The sequence below is a fragment of the Colias philodice genome, chromosome 17, assembly GCF_061535455.1.
Source record: "Colias philodice isolate Cphi_HAF_F1 chromosome 17, ilColPhil1 Martin Lab GWU primary, whole genome shotgun sequence".
Taxonomy (NCBI): Eukaryota; Metazoa; Arthropoda; class Insecta; order Lepidoptera; family Pieridae; genus Colias; species Colias philodice.
In genome coordinates this window covers 7,250,256-7,272,127 of record NC_143102.1, presented here as the reverse complement: position 1 = coordinate 7,272,127, position 21,872 = coordinate 7,250,256, and the positions used below count along the sequence as shown (strand labels likewise).

The window sequence follows — 21,872 nt, the reverse complement described above, 5'->3', positions numbered from 1 at the left end:
ATTAATTCAAAAGTTAATTAAGTCATAAACTTTACTTTTTATAGTAATACATCTATACTAATATTATAAAGAGGAAAGGTTTGTATGTATGTATGTATGTATGGTTTTCACGCATAAACTACTGGACCGATTTTGATGAAATTTGGCACAGATAATCTTTAGACCCTGAGAAAGAACATAGGCTACCTTTAATTGCGAAATATGTACCACGGACGAAGTCGGGGCGGACCGCTAGTATATATTTGTATTTCACTCGCGACTGTACTGGCGTGGTTCTCGGATTAAAAATGGCTAATGTGCTAATCCGATCTATCTGTACCTAACAATTTACGTTTATTATGAAGTAGGTATTATTAAGGTAAGCATTCCGCCCACAGCTTCGCCCGCAAAGTAAAGGAAAATCGCATGGTAAATAAGAAGCTTCAGTCTTCACCGCGGTTAGCCTATATCACTATCTTGCCTCCTAACTAAATTTATATCATAAATGCCTTGCGACGTAAAAGAAAGACAAGCAAACCCACTATCGCATTTATTATAATACAGTAATAAGGAAGATTATTGTGCACATTTGAGCAATGCACAAACCCAAACGCATGCCGATCTCCACGGACCGTTAATGACCGGAGATGGTAAACGACTCGTAATTAAAACTATTCAGAGCACGCCACTCTTCCAAAACGGCCTTGTTTCTGATTCGGTTTGCTTCACTAAAGTAAATCGTTTATCACTGTACAGGTTAATGGACTGATGAAACCGATGTTTAACAGATTTTCCGATTTTAAAGCTCCTCTGTGTCCAGCTATGTGTTAACGGAATAGGAAGGTATATTTTAAACAGTTCAAATAACTGAATTAGATTTGCTCAGCAATTGCTATGTGTGGGTATGAAACGGAAACAGAAAATACATATTACACACATTGATAAATTATGTGTGTGTACCTACATCATCCGAGTATAAATAGATGCAAAAACCGATCTGATGCTTTTGATGCAAATAATATATGAGCAGTGGCGGTTAAGGATATTCGTTTGATTCTCGATTGCGACTTAAGTGAACAGCCATTATAATTACTAGATACATAATGAATGAAACTATACAGAGATTAATAAGCGAGGAAGGAGTATTTAAAGAAACGATAAGACACAGATTTTAACTAAGCCGAAAATAGTGATTTGATTTGAGTAGGTATCAAGTTTACTACATTATCTATTAAATTTTCCATCGCAGTCGAGAGGTTTATAGAGAATGACGATCGAACAAGAGGTTAAAAATAATATTTCAATTTTTTTTATTCAATAAAAATAATAAATAAACATCTCATACACGTGTGAATCACGATATAACAACTACTTAAAATGTATTTATGTTCTAATATATTATCTACGTCCTCGGCTAGTGCTTACAATATTTTCTCAAGGAAATAGCAATAGTGGTTTATCTAGTTTAAAAAACAATGACTCATATATTACTAACATAGACATACTTACTTTAGACGTCTATGTTTTAAGAAATACATTGAAACGTAATTAGTATCGAATTGTATCATTGTGTATTTTATATTATTTTCGTATAGTTAACATAATTATTTAAAAAAAAAATCTCAACCACTTTTAAATAGTCAAAACTTAAATTAAATGGGCATGGGAGCCACCTAAAGCAAATTTCAAATAAAGAAGAATTATCAAAATCGGTTGTTCCAATTGAGTTTTGAAGTTACAAACCCAAAAACAGTCGGTTGAAACTTGAAATAATGGGCGCAGTGGGAGGATTATTATTTCTATACATTATACATTATTTACATTTGTAAAACAAAAGAAGAGGATGTGTACCTCTTCAAACTGATCGATACTTATCATATTATTATACAAATTACATTCAAGTTGTATTGGCTTATGAATACATTTAAATGTGATTATTTATTTTGTGTATTTTTATAGGACGTTCAACATGATGATACTTGAAAATCTTTACAAACATCTTGTTCTTTTAATTTTCCGTTAAGTTGTCGGAACATCATCTGTTTTTATAAGCATTATCAATGTCAGATAATCTATAGAAAAGTTGCAATTTGAAAACAAGAATAACCATAGTAGATGCAGACGATTTTTAGTTACTATCTATTTAAAAAATCAGTACCTATGCTATGAGTGGTAATCAAAGAGAATCCTAAAACAAAAGTGTGTAAGATACTTCTCTTTCAGATAACATTAAACCATTTCTGTTCCATGTCTCAAGTCACATAATGTGACATTTCTCTCGTTGACATCCTTATCTATTGACACTTTCTTTGTTTATTCTCTAATTATAGCTGTTTTCTATTGTAGCTGTTTCCCAAACAATACGGATGATTGGTATTTGGTACCAATTGATAAAACGATAACGTTTGAAAGTAAATATTGTTTACAACAACAGTTATATTATTTGTAGATAGATAAGATCAATGGTTATTGTTAATTAAAGGAATACAATTGCTATCTGAACAATATTTCTTAATTATTTCTTTTGTTATAATGGAGTAACAAAACTGGTAATTCTAAGTTGGTTTTTATATCACTATTCATTCATTATAATTTTAGACGATTAATTATTTTATTATCTACTTTAATCTTGCAAATGTATTTAAATATAAATTCAACGCATAGAAATTCACACACTTCACAAACATCTATTCAATGTACAATTAGGAAATCTATTTCTTATTTTATAAGTCTTATATCTAAGCCTACTAATACTTACTACTATTATTCCTACTTCTAATAATAATTATTCAGCTATTGCATTAGCAAATTGATATTTCGTATCACCATAACTGTGTTTGGATATCGTTGAATTGCAAAATGCCGTCGTGACTGAACAGAGCACTAGGAGAATCGTATAGACTATATACTATAGTTGAACTTAGTAGCCGGCATTTGAAATATAAAGGGGCTGGTAATTGGCTTACTGACATTTGCTAAAAGTTACATTCTTCTATGAACGTGACAATAATTATGGAGTTGATTGCGATAGAACTGATACAAAAGCTTCCCTAGCTTTTGTAAGCATATATTTTTAACCAATAAAATAAAGTATGCTTTCAGTCAAAAAGCATTCTTATATTTTATTATAGTATACCAGCTGTACACTGCGGTTTTACCCGCAGCCACTCCTGTTGGTCTTAGCGAATAGCGAGATGATATATATCCAATAGCCTTCCTCGATAAATGGGCTACCTAACACCGAAATAATTTTTCAAATCGGACCAGTATTTCCTGAGATTATAGCTCGTTCAAACAAACAAACAAACTCTTCAGCTTTATAAAATTTCAGTATAGTTATTAATAGTTAGTTATCAATAAATACTGTATTGCCTTAATACTATCAATGAGTCAATGACACTATTAAATATAACTTTGCCTTTTGCACTCGTAAAATGCACTACCTCGAATATCAGTTACTCAAATCAAATAATATAATATGTACATCAAGTTAAGTTTCCGATAGTACCTAACGCTAACTAAGATAGATGTTCAGATTTATGACAAGCCAAGGAAGTCAATGAAATCAGTTCTGTTCTCAATACTCGAGGGAATAGCCGAATTGCAGTTTCTGTGAATATACGGTATACCGAACACAATCAGGGAGGTTATCGGTACGTTTTATAGCAGTACTTATTCCAGTGAAGGAAAGTGACGGCGCTAGATGATCCGTGTAGCGCTATCACTTTCTCACATTGGAAATAGTACTGTTTTGAGAGTTCACGGTAAACCCCGATACGAGAACTTGCAATTTGTTGAACAGAGCTACTCTGTATTCCTGTTACTTTTTAACATACGACGCAATATAGGTTTAATGTTCTTTTCTCGAATGTTCTCCTATTGTTTAATATATAATTTAGCTGAGCAAATAAAACTTTAGAATACGTAATGCACATTTAAATAGAGGAAACAAAGTTTTATTTCCTCAATAAAATGGATTTGCTAGAAAGATTTCAAATCATTTGCATTTTGCTGACAGATATAGATTAATTTCACTACGATTTAATAAACTTTTATATTTATAGAAATACTAGCGGTCCGCCCCGGCTTCGCCCGTGGTACATATGAAAAATAGATGTTGGCCGATTCTCAGACTTACCCGATATGTACAGAAAATTTCATGAGAATCGGTCCACCCGTTTCGGAGGAGTATGCAGACTAACATTGTGACACGAGAATTTTATATATAAGATTACACAACGGAAAATGGTTTGCTTTCCTTGGCAAGATAAAATTTAATACAACATATCTTCAAATGTTTATTAACAATTTTATATTACAATTATCGGTAATTGTTATAACATAACGATATAATTGATTGATTTTCGAGAAATAAAATCGTTTTAAGTATTTAATGAAAAAGGTTCACGATGAAAGCCGTCCATTGATTAAAGTTAACCTTTTTGATTGCGTGTGAAGTTCAAGTGAGTCTAATTGAGCCAAGTCCCTTTACTGCTAACTTGGCGATCCCTTTTGATGTACTATTTTCTACAGGTAAGGCATTTGGAGATACGTACAGCAAAAAAAAGAACATAATAAAATATTACAAAGTAATTCAGAATTTTTTCCAAGTCTAGACTTAATAACAAGATTAAAGTTTAATGTTTAATCGCATGTAATTAATATAACTTGAAGAAGTCTGTTGAAAGTTTAAGTTGGGTAAATTTGTAGAGTAGTTTTCATCGCGAAATTTTAAAATGTCTTAGGAGGCGTTCACATAACTTTCATTTGTACCTATATTACAAGTCTATTACGGTATAATATTATAAAAAGTCACTCAAATTACTATTCAGTGTGTGTGTGTGTTATTTATTCATGCATATTTACACATGTACAGGCTAAAATATGAATAAGAGAAATAGTTGTAAATTGTAATAGAGAGAAAAAAGCGCCGTTATTTACTTTACATGACGTATAATGCTACTGTCGCGAATGTAGGTGCACCTTTACACCTAAATAATGCACTTTCATAAGATTCTCATTATTAAGGAGTTCAACACAGTAAGTATTATCACAATGGGTAATTTAATTTAACAAAGTCTTTCACAGGGGCGTTCTTAATTAGCCTTACATGATACAATTATTAACAGCTATTAATCAAAAAAACTACAAAATTCAAGGTTACACGGCAGACTTAATTATGGCTATTCGGTGTTGAAAACGTGAGAAATATTAGATAAATCGAATAAACCGTGTGATGCATATCGATATCGCCGTGACGAACAATGGTAATTGAATCGATAGAAATCATGAGATGTATCGATACCTACGCATCGAATCGAGATTGATTTCTTCACACGGAATGAGGTTAACGTCGTAATAAGTACTTCAGACAATTTAATTAAGATATAAGAATATTATCTTTAGTCGTACATTTGCTCTAAATCTATCTCTGATTGATAGTAAGTAAAGTAAGGAGAATTTTTTTATACGCACGACGTACGCCTGATATTTTACACCTTCAATTGTTTATTCATTAAAAATATAAAATATTTAAAGTATAAGTTTAAAGTTTAAAAAATTGCAAAAAGTGCTTGAGTTAATTCCAGTCCGATTTTGTGTATCCGAAAATAAATTAAAACCAAACTTTAAAAACATTGCAATTGCCACAACGAAACTGTGCTTTATTCACTTCTAATAAGGTCATTTTCACTTAAACCGTTAAATATTTAACCGTTGTAACATATTGTAAGGGAAATGATCCATTCATTGTTACTCTCGAACCGAATTTTAGGGGTTGCTTTTGTAATATTTACCTTAATGTAAGGAGGGAAGATACAAAATCGGGTGTGCCCTAAAATGGGTTTTACGGTCTTTCGAGACAAGGATCTTGATACGGAACGGACGTTGAAAAAAGGGGCACGACGGGAACACACCTGTCAGTAGTGTTGCGAGTTTTTGAAGAGGACGGGTGAATGGAGACCGGTACAATGAGCAGTTTGAATTTGAATTTTGTGTTTCGAACACTTTTTCCAAATTCCAATTATTCCCGCTTCGAATGTCCGTTGTTAAATGCTATTCCTATTCATTATAATTGTCACTATTGTAGAAACTAGAAATGCTATGTCCTAAGATTTATTATCAATGATTTAGCTAACAAGGCAAATTATGCAACATTCCGTGAAGCATTTATGACTCAAATTAAATAGGTGTAACTAATAAATATTCGATAATCTGCCCACGTGAGGAGTCGAGCGATGTATTAAAAAATCATAACATTATAGAGGAGTTCCTAGCAAAGATAGATGTGTCATTCACTTTGACTGTTTCGTTACATCATAACCAGTTGAACATTCAACAGAGCCGCTTTTTTTATATTCTCTTTATGGTTAGCCACTTTAGTCCACATCGGATGCGACAACTATCGTATTTGGTTATTGTTTGGGAGATGAGAGCACTCGTGTTGTATTTTAGCGCTATGTTCACTGACAGTGAAATTATGAAGATTTGGTAGCTGTTCGCAACGTGAAAATTATTGTCTGTTTTGTATATTAATATTACTTATGTGATTATTAACGCAAACATTTGAAGATTAATTATAATTAATCTGACTATTTTTTGACTAATCCTTATAGTAGATACCTATGACTTAAAATATAATATTTTTACTTTAAATATAAAACATACTTACAATGTCTTTGGCTTGGTTTGCTTGTTGGCTTGGTTGTAAATCAGTAAACGCGACAAATAAAACAAAGTAGGTAAACAATATTTTACACACCAATGTTATGTTTTACAAATCACAAGGCCCATTCATGCACACTTCTTGTATCTGAATGAATTATTATTTACCACAATTAAGGGCAAAAAATAACCAAAAAATTGAAGTTACAAGAGGAACAAAGCAAAGACCAAGCAACCATTCATTCGCCCACGACTGCATACCAAAATATAATGTAACTAGATTTCCACCCGCGGCTTCGCCCGCGTTTTCAAAGGAAAACCCGCATAGTTCCCGTTCCCGTGGGATTTCCGGGATAAAACCTATCCTATGTGTTAATCCAAGTTACCCTCTATATGTGTGCTAAATTTCATTGTAATCGGTTCAGTAGTTTTTACGTGAAAGAGTAACAAACATCCATACATCCATACATCCATACATCCATACATCCATACATCCTTACAAACTTTCGCCTTTATAATAGTATTAAGATATTAAGATAAGATATTCTTTTTTTCGGCCTAACATTATGACGATATGAAATCAGTCAGATCTTACTCTGTTCATAGCGCTTCATAGTAAATTATACATTATGAAATTTAATAAGCAAAATAGGAAAGACAAGTTTAATGTCATAACAGAGACTGTATTTTACATAGTAAGCAATTATATACTTAAAGCTAGTAAATCGAATTTAGTAACACGATATGATAAAATCAACCCATGTCTACATAATATACTACTCGGTAGCAGTAAGTAATTTTCTAGCCAAAATCGATTCATAAACAGCACATAAAATAACAAAAGCCCAAGTACAAAAACATGTAGCTTTTTGTCGAATACACGGAGATTAGCTTCATTAAATTCGCCATTAATACAGACATCACGTGACGCCATTACTAATAAATTAATGCCTCGCCCATATATTTGTCTTTTAGTTAAAACACGAGTGATTATTTCGAATTAGATGACATTTCGAGGTATGCGGGCGAGTGTAAAGCTGCGTATTCACTTAGTTCTACATGTTTTGTAAATTTACTGCTGAACGAATGTATACCTAATGCAGTGTGTCGCTTTCTATCTGGATTTATCTTGTAGTACGTACGTAGTAGTGCTTTTGACGCCCTCAAGTGAATACACGGCTTTAGACTAGTATTCTGTATTCGTACTTTAGTTTATTTGCATAAGCTTACGTTTGGGAGCTGTTAGGAATCCGTAATCAGATTTGAGCTTAGTTGAGTCGGTGAATTCGCGAACTGACCGGGTAATGAAGGTTAATGTCAGTGTGATATTCCGATGGATGTTTCTGGAGCTAGATATAAACGAAAGAATCATAGTTAAAACTTAAAAGTTATAAATACAATTTAAATCAATACTTACATATAATAAAATTCTAGAAAAGTGATGTCTGTACAATGAAAATATGTAAAATATATTTTTTTTATAAATGCTTTTTGATTTTATTTGTAAAGTGGTAAATTTTGAGCTTTAGGCGATCCTCACACTGCCCCGCATCATGCTGCATGTTGCGTGACTGCGTGTTTAACGTTACTTGTAAGTATCTCCGTTTGTATAGAAAACACGCACAGTCCAACACACTGAAAATGCAACCACGCGCGTTCATGCGGGTCACGCGCATACACGCGGAGAAACATGCATCCCCGCGCGTAGGTGCGGGGCGAGACGCAAGGTATGGCACACCGAATCCCGCAGTGCCGCGCGTGATTTTGAATGGGAATTGAATTATCGATCGATTTATTAACAAATGACCCATTTAAAGATCTTGTTTGTAAATAAGGATGTACCCATGTATCTTCTATAGGCATGATTTCTTTTAATTGGACCGTACAAAAACCAAACAGTTAGTATAATGGCACCGTCCTGAATGAGTTCCACACTATTAACAATTTTTATCAAAACTATCGTGATGCTCACACCACAGAGAACGGCGAATAAATGATTAATGAGAGCCGCCGCGCCGTGCGTGAATCTACAAATGCACCGACGCGCGTGAGTGCGCAAAAAACCCGCACGATGATGCAGATCTGCACTCACGCAGGAACGCGCGTAGGTGCTTCGACATGCAACATGCAGCGTCATGCGGGGCAGTGTGAGGATCGCCTTACCAAAAATATGTAGTATCACAATGTCTCACTATTTTACGTCACGCATCGCTTACCTAACTTTATCACTAGCAAATTTATAAACTGCATACAATCATAAATGAATTATAGATACGAAATGAAATACGCCAAATTCCAAGCGAGCTATGTAAAAGCATCCACAGCGGCGATCCCACGGAATTCCAAGCCAAGATTTAGTCAGGATTTACCAGAAAGCCGCACTTAATTGCGAAGAATGGTAGAAATTTCAAGGCTTAACACGATACCCAGTAATCCTGATAAATAAAGATAAAAGTATAAATACAAAAACACATAAATAAAAGTCAGGTCCAAAATATTTAAAGAAATTCAAGGCATAAGAAAGGTCAGGAGTATGAAATAGAGCGAACGTGCTTATTAATGCAAAAATAAATATGTCGCCTTTTGTTTTTACGACTTAACAACTAGGCTGAACTAAATAACTGACATAAAACTGTAGTACCGTTTGATATACGAGATAAGTAATATTAAGAAAAAGCAGACTCGCAGACTCAAATACTGTATAAATTATCCTATGATTTCGTATTTTTCGTTCACAATACAAGAATACCTATTGTCAGTGTCGAAGTTAATTATACATTTAAACCCATGTATGATTATATATCTCCAGTCTACGGGATAGGAAAAGACCTATCAATAAGAAATATTACATCTAAATTAGATGTTACAGATTTGTTCAACGCGATTATACATTTCATTACACATAACTCGGTAAAAAAAGAAGTGAGGTTGCCGGTTGGAAGCCGTCAGTCCATCATTATATGAAATCTGAGCAATCATTCATCATCAACCGTGATTTGAAGAGGTTAACCTGCTACCTCCCGAGGCGGAACCGGTCGAACGAGAACCCGAGATAGGATCCCGTGCTAAAAAAGGATAGGTTTAGATACAAAATTACAATTAGTGATGTATGGTGTTGTGTTGGTTAGGTTTCTTGTTAACGTTGTAGATGATTATTGTCTAGATTCATCAGACATCGTTGGTATAATGAATTCTCCGAAAGTCTATTCAGTTCAGTGATGTTTTTCAACATATAAAAACGAAAGGTTAATAAAAATTCGAGAAGATTTAACAACACGATATGTAACGTAGAAATGGTAGAGAAATAAGCACACGCGTGTTCATAACATTTAATTCTAAAGATTTTCAAAACGAAACAGCCATTACTTAAATTGAAGACGCACGGGTTATTTCTCATAATATTTCCTTTTCTGTAATTTTCGGCACGCGAAGCCCCTCGAGTAAAAAGGGTAAAAAAGTAAGTAAACGGTAGCCGTACGATATAAAACATGAGAGTCTTTTTGTATCCTCAAAACATATGTGGAGGATATCCTGTACCACAAGGGGTCATTATATTATACAGAGCAATCCATACTTTTTGCTTAAACAGAAGCTGTACGGTAAATCATCTGCTATATAATCAACCTTAATTGCATGAAGATAGAGTTCAGATCTATCGATTCCAGTTAATATCGCTAATTAATACACTTCGCGTAATAAAGGCGGAAACACTTAACTCGTCTAGATTATGTTTTGGCGGCAGACAAATAGTTGCTTTAACTAGTTTTGGTTGTATTAAGAAACTGTAATTTCTCTACTGATTTTTGTTTGTTGTGATGTGAATTGAATTTCCTGTGCTAAAAATAATTTGCTCCCAAGAAATATTTCTACCAAGAAGAAACTGATTTGGCTAATCGCTGCGCAAAATATTTTAGGACCGAGAGGAGTAATTGAAAACATCAACTTTTTTGGTATCATTTCGTAAAACATCAGTGAGTTCTTAAAATTGATGTCTCAAGAATTCAGCTGCAGTTTTGGCGATTATGAATCAATGAGTCAGATTAATGATTTTATGTTGAGATTCGAATAGGAAATTTTAATAAGAATCCGCATTACGAATTGTTGGTTAAGGTGAATCACAATCGACTCACTGTACAACGTTAATAAGCCATTTCCTCTGGAAGATTAAAATTGGCACGAAAAATTAGGATTAATTTAGCGTATTTTGAAGTCAAACTTCGTTAACGTTTTCAAGGTAGGTACTTACATATTTCGTTAGTGAACTTTTATAAACTTATTTAGGATTATAACTAGGGAATTATTTGTTGTAATTATTTAGAAAATTTTGAACAAAATTACATTATGCTATATTGGGAATTAGAATAGACACCAGAATTCTATTATTTAAATGAGAGCCGACGGCGATTGAAGAGATTTTAATCAAAACAATACTGTTTTATTGTTTGTATATTAAAAGATAATAGGAACTTATTTCTTCTATTTTAATAAAAGACTTCATGGAGTATAATGAATTTTATCATGCGTTACTAATCAATACGCAACTTCATTATTCAGTGAATAAATAACAGTTGTACGTTACTTCATTAATATTAACGGTGTATTTTATTATTTATACCTTTAACACCTTGATTTTATTACTGTAAAGAAAAAATACTGATGATATTGTAATTTTATTTCAGCCATGCACGATTGCTATTTGATTTTATTAATGAAAGTCTATGATGATGATTGATAGATATTTCCTCAAGTAAAGTTTACTCTCCAATTTAGTTGATAGATTGGTTTACGATAAATTGAGGAAAGAGGTAAAACCAGTTAATTATGTGGAAAATATTTAAAGAACTTCGAGTTTCCAGAAAGACTTACCGCCGCGGCGCAAGAAAGAATCTGTAAATTGGTACTGAGTGAAGACAAACAATACACTAAATATGATTATTAGTTATTACTTATTACAAACAAAAAGTTCTTAACGTTAAAAGAATAACAGCTGTAAAAACGTTTGTTGATTCAATGTTTATTTGACTGATGGACGTAATTAAGCCCATGCTTTAAGAGTAACAAATGTTTGAAGTCAAGTTCATGACACGAATCGACCGGTCACGACATGTCTTCAACTGGGATGTGATAAAATAGCAGATGACTCACATATGATTACATCTGAGTAATCGTCTCATTGCTCGTTGATTTATTGATGTGCTTAATGTTAACACTAGGTACGCAGCAATCACAGTGATCATAAAATTGGGTTTGTGAATGTTACTATGGAAGGCTCAAATTAAATTGTTATTCTGGTGAAAAACTTCCATACGAATATTTAGATATTGAGGGCTTTTTAACAGATTTCAAACACGATTCAATACATACTTAAAAATACTATCTCTGTATTTATTTTGATGGAAGCTCGCACATATGATAATTTTAATGGAAAAGTGTTTTGTTTATTGAAAATGTATACTTTAAGCAGTTAGCATCTTATAGGTTGAATGTAGTTTATACAAATCTACGGATATAATATAAACGGAAATAACCCATATACTTCGTTCCTTCAAAAAATAACTAGTGCAGCATAACTTTTCCCCTGAATCTCCATACAAAGCCGCGTCAGCGTGCCGTTCTTTTAATCTCATTTCTGTCAGATATTGAAATAAAGCTTCGAGATCTCGGCCTTTTATCTTATCTGGATGTTAGTTTAAATATAAATCGAGAAAACGGTAGCAATTCCGTAGCATCCACAGCTATGCGGAAATACGTCCAGAGTAATTTAGATTGCCGTCATATAAATACACGGTGCTGTATAAGTAGATGTTTATTATTAGTAGAATGTTGATAATAGACTTTCACAACACGAATCTAGTGGTTGGGAAATTGGAACTGCTTATCTAATTCAATTATCGTAGCATGAGCTTACCTGACTCGACAATCGGTACAATATCTTCATTAGCTGAATGGGAGTCATAGCTACACATGTTACTATTCCGTTTCATTTCTTGTACTTAGATGAAATAGTTTGGATATTTGGTATACCTACATGATTGTCAAAGATTATCTTGATAGGTATTTTAATTTTGAAAGAATTTTTTCTAGGTGGGCAGGTATATCTGATATGAAAGTGATAAAATTTTTATTTTATGTAGGTACCTACTCCAATCTTCTGTATTAATCGGACCAATCGAAAAAAAGTCTTCATAAATAGTTAGAAGTATGTCATGATAGGAAAGGATGATAGGATCCCTTCCCTTTATTAAATTTACTTTCATATGAATTCGTCGCTTTATTTATATTTGCGTTTTTTTAGCCACTGGGAACTTCCTTTACAAGATTGTCATAAAAAGTCAATTCCGGCATCCCACAAGGCGCCGGATCCTTGTTATTTAGCACCTCGACCACTCCCACGACTCAAGCGCTCCTGTCTGGGAATGTCCTGTTGGTTTCAAACTTTCCACCATGAGGCGATTTTGTTACCTGTGGTGTGTGTAATAAGGTTTAATTTGTAATGATTGTGGGTACAAATTGAATCTTTCATTGCGATGTTACAGAGCAGTTACTGTTGAGTAAAACTGGGGAAATTCATGACTATCTTTTATTTAATCTATTTTTTGTTTTTTGTTTAAGTCGGAGCATATATTTACCTGCATATAATATTATATAATATATGAACACAAAAAGAACCTGCTCTATTCATACATGCATTCAATTTATTGCTTGTAAATTGAAATTCTATAGAGTAAGTAAATATGTATAGTATTTATTAATAATAAACACTATCAACTTAACGTCTTCAATATAAATTGACAAACCGTTATTAATATCAGAAATGGAACATTAACATTAAGATAGAAAAGCTATCAGTCACAGTAATTTCAAGCAATAGCAAGTTATTGAACACGTATAGAAATATATCAAACCTAAAGAGCTATCAACGGACAGATTGAAACTATGATTTATTTGTGTGGATGCCAAATCAATAAATTATTCTATTACAGAAACGTTTCTTTTTGTATTTGTCATTTCAATTATGTTTATCTATAATATGATATTTTGGATACTAAAATCAAAGCAAATTTTGTATATCTTCGCCTCAAATATAAATTTCAAACGCTAGTGTCTTCTTATACTTATTTTCATCAAATAAAAAATTATTTCCATGTAAAATTCAGTATAAAATTCGAACAAGGATTGCTTTCTATCAAGTTACAATCCACAAAACGTGTAGACTGTAGATCTATGCACGATAGTCTGAACCTTTTTAACGTTTATCTTATAATCAAAACTTCGCTCTTATTATTATAGCAGTAAGGAGCATTTTCATTGGAAAATAATATGTGAATGAAAACTCACGTTTGAACGACGCAGCACATTTGAAAAGGCTTTTCAGCAAACATTTTACTGGAAACCATACTAGGATCGTATTGATTGTTAAATATAGAAACCTCTTTAAAGAAATGGAGTATTCTAAATGCTATCTATAAGTTTTTGTTAAAAGATACTGACTGAAAGAATTTATTAATTTAACGTGGGTAGCTATATATTTAAAATATATTACGAGTAGGTTTATGAATGAATTGTGGCTAAAAATAAATAATTATTTATTTTCAATTAATTTTCAATTTATGTAGTTTTCACATAATTAATCGATCATCTAATTAATTTCCATCTTTGGTTATAGATACTTTTAGATATTTTTATAAATAAAGTAAGTTTTGTTTTTATATAAAAGTGAATGAAATGAAAAGATCTACTTTTAATAAAATTGGCTGGAGATTATTTTCTATCGACCCTTTTATGAAAATGAAACAGAAAATGTTTATTCTTTCAAGTCTTCCATTTCATAAATCACCTAATGCATACGATAGAATTCCGAGTAAAACTTGAAAAGGCTTTTTCTAATATACATACTCAAAAGGTTTCTGTTTTCATAAAAAGCTCTAGAAATCTGTTTTAACGACATATTATTTAATAAAAAAATTTCCCAATAAAAATAATACAATTAACCATAGATATCTAAATTAATTAATTAACAATGATTGACAGTTGGTGCCTGGTGGATCTTGTATCGCTAAAGCGCCATGACGTCATGTCGCAGAGATTGTTTATTGCCTGAGTCATATTAATTGGCCAACAAAGCGGGGGTAAATTGATCGTCGTTTGTACATTTTCGCTATTCAGGTGTATTTTGTTCGTGACAAGTTTTGTAAAATTAATATTCCTTTTATTGTCCTTATGATTTTCAAGTTTTTATAATATAGTAGGATAGATATGGTTCATTAGGAAAATTATAAGTGACAATTAGGAGAGATCCATAGTAATTCCCGATTTTAATAAGACCTCATAAAATAAGATATAAATTCTAAAATATTGACAGGTAAATTTCATGACATTTTTATTTATGTTATTTTGTACTTACATATTATTACAGTTTTAACAAGATGACCCTTTTAGCTTGTCTTTTATTTAATTATTATCCTATCAAAATATCTCACATAAAGAAAGAACAAACTTTTCCTCAATCCCCTGTTAGTCGTCAAATGTTTGCATAGGCCATTTGCTCAGTAAATGTCGGATCGCAATTTGACTACACGACTGTAACTTGAATACAAATACATAATATATACACAAGCCGCCTTTATACCAGACGATATAAATGTTTCCGATAATTGCTGTATGAAGTGCTAACTTATTTTTATCCTGGATTATTCACACGTTGTTTTATTCAAGTTTGTTTTAAGCAACTATGTGCAACCACATGTAAAAATGTCAACAAATACGAGACATGTAAAATATGACTATTAGAATTATTATTTACGATATTATTTACTTGGGTAGGTACTTAAATGGTACAAACGAATAGACGAACGATCTATTCAGAATTTGATTTCATTTCATTTCATCGTTACGCTTATAGCTAGTGGGAATTTTCATTAAACAGGATCGAATACCGAGAAATATGGTAAAGTTCCAAGTCAAATAAAATTCTTGAAAGCTGCTACGGAACTAAACATGTTGATAACAGAATTCCACTCAACGCGGAATCTTAGCTCGAATCCAATAAAACCAATAAATAAAACCGCAAATAGGATAATGTCATTACATCAATCGCGCCTCAAAAATGTTGATATCAATAAACATCGGGAAGTATGTGCGTAAATTTCGAAAGCAGTAGGTATAGTGAGTCATATATTACTAGTTTTGTTAGGTATGCAGAGTAAACTAAAAATATAGACAGGGGTCGAGGCCGAGGCAATGAGCGGAGTCAACGGCACGCTAATGTGACCACCAGTCGTTTCGCGAAAAATAGAATGTGTGAAAATTGTTACGTGCGAAAATACTATTGTTATAAGGGTGACATTGTTTTTAATGGAATTTTTCTATTACATTAATTTAAATCATGTCGGAATTAATAACATGTTTAAAGAATTTAAATAGGTATCTTGTGGCTTCTTTAATCCATCAGTCCTCGGAATCACAGACACAATATAAAATCTATTGTGTCGCGCCCCGATCGGGGCTTACGGTGGTCAATGGGTTAAATGAAGTCATAATAGAGATGTTTAAAATCAGTAAACGTAACCTTTGTTTTAAACTGGAAGCGGGATAAAATATTTGCATGATGCACGCCAGCAAATTTAATTTTCAACACAAAGTCAAAAAGTTAATCGATTACAAACAATAGCTAGATCAGATAAACCTCATTTGAATTACAAGTACATCTACATATTAAAGCATTATTTCGTGACCGTAATGTGTAGCATTTATGGTCACCATTAGTTCACAGGAAGACAATGTTAAGCTTATCTGACGGGCACGACGAATATTTACTCGGCTATACTTTTGTTCAAGTTAACCTCTAATTATGAATCCCTTTAAGCCGACTTGCGTATTCTAAACATTTTCACAATTAGCGGTTAAAGGGTCCGTCACTTATCTAGTAGATCCCGCAATTGATCTCGCAAAAGGGACGCTTTTTGGTCAGCTTTAGGCTGAATAACAGTTTTAAGGATATATTTCCTAATAAATATACGTAATATTTTCAGAAATGATTATTAAAATAAAAAATGTAAACCTGTTCCATCAAGTAGGGTCTTTTTTCCAATATAATGTGTCAAATTTTTTCTACAGCTGATTAAACAAATGGGTGGAAATTTCCATGTTTTAAAATATTAAATAACCATTCTGGTCGTTCAAAAAATCAGTGATAACGATCACTTACACGGTTGAAATGCGAATTCCGCTTGAAGCCGCTTAACAACGTCGTTTGTTTACCAATTTACATCAATTCGTGATCCCGAAACAGATTTAAACTCCACTTCCCATAGCTTTTAATTGTGTTAATTAAAAAGGAATGTTACAACAAATATGGGAAGGAGTATAGGACTTAGTGGGGCAAAGGTATGTGGCCGCTCCTTGAGAAAGAGCTGCCTTTCGCAATCAGCTTGCGTTGGCGAAGTTATGCTCAACTTTGATCTATCAGAAGTTTAATGGTTGTCTGTGAACACGAAAATTCACTCGAATATATACCAGTAAGTGCATAGTTCGTGAAGAGTTAGTCAGCTCGTTAAATTAACAATATCACAACAAGGAAGTGAACTGTTCATTTCTTTTAATTCATCACAAATTAATTAAAACAAAACCTTGTGGAGTTCATAAAACATGTTTTATTAAACTGTCTGGCTATTCATTGTTATAGGTACGTCTTATTCCCACAGTATCGCAATAAAATATGTTACCGTCTTTACATCCTTATTGTTTTATTATTCGCGAAAGAAACATAGATTTTAGGTGGAGATATGCGAATTACCTGAACCAGTGCCGACGTCAGCGGCTATAAAGTGACTTTATATCTAATTGGAATTCTAATTAGCTAAATTTACCCATTAATGATACAATGACCCGTGCGAAATGTATCATCGCTAGCATAGGAAAATGTATGGGTACTGGACATAGGACATAGGTGCCGCGTTGACGTTGACGGGGTATGTTTTGTAACGGATATAGCCAATCAATGAATGCCTCTTATTTTCAAGGGCTCTACGGTGATTACTAATTTCTGTGTAAATATTTCGTCCTCGCTATTCAAGAACCTATCGTTAATTATAACTGTACATGAATATACCTATTTGTACAATTTTCTTATTAATAATATGAAAGCGTTTATCTGGAAATCTAATCAGTGATTAGATTTCCAGATAAACGCTTTCATATTATTAATAAGAAAATTGTACAAATAGGTATATTCATGTACAGTTATAATTAACGATAGGTTCTTGAATAGCGAGGACGAAATATTTACACAGAAATTTTGTAATTACTTACAATTAATACCTACCAACAACATGAAAATAAAGTTGAGACATTTTAATGAACACCTTGCAGTTAGTGAATTTTTTAAAGAATAGAATAAAATCGATCACGAGGCCAGGAATCAGGATGCGGTCCTGAGATTTTGATAACCATTTGAAATATGATTCATGTGTAAATACCTATATGTACCTACTAAAAATGATAAAAATACAATGTCTAGTACATGTTTAATATGTATATGTAAGTACAGCGATGACTTCACTTGTTTACAGGACTAATAGGCACCTAATAGGTATTTTAGAATACATACCTACTAGGTATGTATGCGCAGTCTCGTAAAATCATCGCGTAAAATGCTTCATTCAAATCTTCATTCTAAATCTGTTACAAAACGATTATTCCCATGTATATTTATATCTATACCCATTGTCTATGTGTCTGAAAGAAGATAGGGATATTCATCTGATAAACGGTCCAAGTTCGCAATTTATATGTCTGGGTTGTAAGGGTAGTGTGCTGTGTGTGCCTTGTGGGGTCTCGTTTCGATTCTCATTTTTCAAGTGCGTCTTTATTTTATACCTATGAAATTTCGATAACCTACAAAATATTTTGTAGTTTATTGCTGAAGTAGCGACGATTTCTTCGATATGTAAAAAAGCTGAAGTTGAACGCAAATATTTTTATTTTTTACCATTGAAAAAATTATAGGTAGGTAAGTAGGTAGGTACTTAGGTATAGGTATTTCATTTACCATAAGATGTTTATCGCAAAAAGAAAATGGTTTTGTCGAGTATCATCGCGAAATTCGCGTTCCGGATGGTAGGTGAGTACCTACCTACAGTACGTACCTAATAAGATGAAAGATTCAAATAGGTACCTAAATGAGGAAAACATCTATTAATTTTGCTTCTGTAACAGAAACATAAAAACAGTCATTAGGTTTCCTTAAAATCAATGCGGTAGGTACGCAAAAACACCGGTATCTGCCTCCTTACAATGAGAGATTAATTAGAAGTCTAGCTAGACTAAAGATTAGACTTTCTTTGGCACATGTCTGGGATCAATGGCCGGGTAATTGCGTTTTGGTTTGAAGTTTAATTCATTTATCATTTATTGGTAAATATCTATATGAATATAATATGATTAACATTTAATATGAATTTCAAACACTAATTCTAAATTGATACACAGATTTGTCTATTATTTCTGAATAAATAATTGTCTGCAATTATTCGATAAATTCCCATTTTCATAATATCTACCTAGGTAGGTAGTAGGTACCCATTTTGTTCCACTGCAAAGTTCAAAAGGAACCAAGTAGGCTCGACATTAGACCTCTATTATAATTTATAATCTTCTTCTTATATATATAAAAATGAATCGCAAAATGTGTTGGTAAGCGCATAACTCGAGAACGGCTGAACCGATTTCGATAATTCTTTTTTTATTATATTCCTTGAAGTACGAGGATGGTTTTTATGTAGAGAAAACGTAAATATGTACCACGGGCGAAGCCGGGGCGGACCGCTAGTTTATAATATAACTAGGTAACATTAATATTTAATAATATAACTACTTAATAACATTAATTCATACATGGTAGGTGCTTACACTAAATTTGAATATAGAATACTTATTTCAAAATAAGAAATGAAAGAAATAGATAACATCAAATTAGAATAATTGATGTCATGAGCAATGCAAAAATAATTTTAAGTAGATATAACCTCAAATATTTAATTTAATTGTAAGGAAGGTAATTGTTACAGTTACAGATATTGATCTTTACATCTTATTTGATGATCCCGTTGCACAAAACAAATCACAGGCGATGCCGGCTGTGCACCGTGCGAAAAAAAGACAAAAGAAATACTCACTTGCAAATTCGTTGCACTTATTGGCACGGTAATTGAAATAGTGTTCTTATTAATTGTAATTAACTTATATCACGCACTAAGCAGTATGGGCTCACGTAAATGAGATTCACTTATTTATTTACGTTCTTCGAATTGACAGTTCGTTATTGACGCGCAGAGCGCATGCGCGGTACGTTCAAATCGACGGTCGGCGCTAGACTGGCGCGACCACAGAGTACTTTTATATATATTGGGCGCGACTGAACCAGTGTTAGCAACCTGAAGTGAGCTGATTATCGTACCAGGGGCGTAAAATTATCGTACATTAGGCGTTTTTGGTTCGAAATTATCGTACATTTTAGAATAAAGTCAATTATAAATAAATAAATCATATAAATTGTAATATTGATAAGTATGCAAGTTCTCTATAGTTAATCTTTGTTTAACTACCGCTGTCAAATCAACGGGACACTGAAACCCAAACGTTCGTGCCTTAATATCTAAGCTTAATATTCATTAATCATTATACTCTTTGGTTTTACGCGTGGTACAGACTATAGACCTGAACCGATTCCATTTCCACTTTATGTTCAATAAACGCGCCAAGTTTAAAATTCAATCTGACAAAATTTCACTGTTCCCATGAAAGTTCGATATGAAACACGTCAAAATTTCATATTTGTATGGGTGAAATAATATAAATTCTCGAATTTTGCCTGATAGAAATTATCGTAATATCAGCGTACGATAATAACATGCTATCGTACATCGTACGTAGGCACCAAATTATCGTGTTTGTACGATAATTATCGTACGGTTGGGAACGCTGGACTGAACAAAACAGCGCGGCGGCGGTCGGCGAGCCGCGAATGGCGGAACATTTTTCCCTTTTCGTTTGAATTGGTCAATTGGAAGTGGAAGTCGGAACTTTTTCGTCACTATCCGTGTACATTGGCGTGCCGGTGAATGAGTCAGAAAGAGAGCACACGTGGTAATCTGTTAACAATATTATGTATTTTATTGAAATGAATTAGCGTTTTACCTGTGGTTTTACCTGATAAAATCGCAGATTTTCGTTATAGAGAAATGACCCTGAGAAAATCACTCTATCTATGGATTTCGAGACTGTTTGGCATTAACTAACAAAACAAAATTGTCGTTTAATCATTAAAAAATAATATTCAGACAAAACATACCTAATATTCTATAAAAAGACTAATAACACAGTATTACAAAATAATATTGTAATACTGTGCTTATAATAAGACGAACGTGTATTATCAATAGTCAATACATAAGAAAACCGTAATAATGAGGAATTAGACTTACAAGTTCTTAACTTAGATACCTACCTACCTACACCTAGTTTGTTTTTCTTTGTCTTAATTTATTGTGTATTTTTTTTCATAATAAATATGAGCATAGGTACATAATATGACACAGATTATAATATTATATCTAATTCCTTTGCATTTTCTTAAGTAGGTAGATGAAATATTTAAATAATAAACCGATTTATATATTATCATCGCAAACAAACATTATTATATTTTATGAACACGATTACATTATTATCTGTGGTTTCCTAAGATCATTAAGTAAGTGGTTTCAGAATTAAATTTTGAAACTTAACGCACACCAACACACTTTCAAATTGTATTGAAACTTCAATCTTATATCTATTGTAATAAGATTTATAATGTACTGGCTGTTCTTGTGATGTATAAAACAGTTCGTTGGTAAGTATGTGGTACTGCAAAGGTGTGGGGTAGCTCTTTTATTTTCAAACAGGATATCCTGAGCAGGGAACCATGCCAGCTTCCGAACGTTCGGTTCACTAGGTGTTTCAATAAAAAACCTAGCCGGTAGCACGTGTGCCTACAAGTGGCTTAAAATAACTTGATATTTCATCACAAGGGGTGACGCCGTATTATTATAGTACTCTTTGGGGTGACGAAAGGACTTATAAGATTATTAAATTATAATAGAGTAGGTAAGTAGTATGTATTTTTAATATATCTTACTAATAATATACCTAGTACTTAGTAGCTAATAGCTATGTGGGCTAGTATCTAA

The 21,872-nt window shown here is 32.7% G+C and overlaps 2 protein-coding genes across 3 annotated transcripts in view; both read right to left on the bottom strand.

Annotated features, from left to right (window-relative positions):
- Positions 1-20,019, bottom strand: part of LOC149481159 (MOXD1 homolog 1-like) — a 76,062-nt gene extending 56,043 nt beyond the window's left edge. The window contains exon 1 of the mRNA XM_089705562.1: positions 19,818-20,019. The gene's annotated coding sequence lies outside the window, so the exon portion shown is untranslated. The remainder of the gene's footprint in view (positions 1-19,817) is intronic.
- The window catches only part of LOC149481158 (uncharacterized), a 273,145-nt gene that overhangs the window by 191,652 nt on the left and 59,621 nt on the right, over positions 1-21,872 (bottom strand). The window lies entirely within an intron of this gene.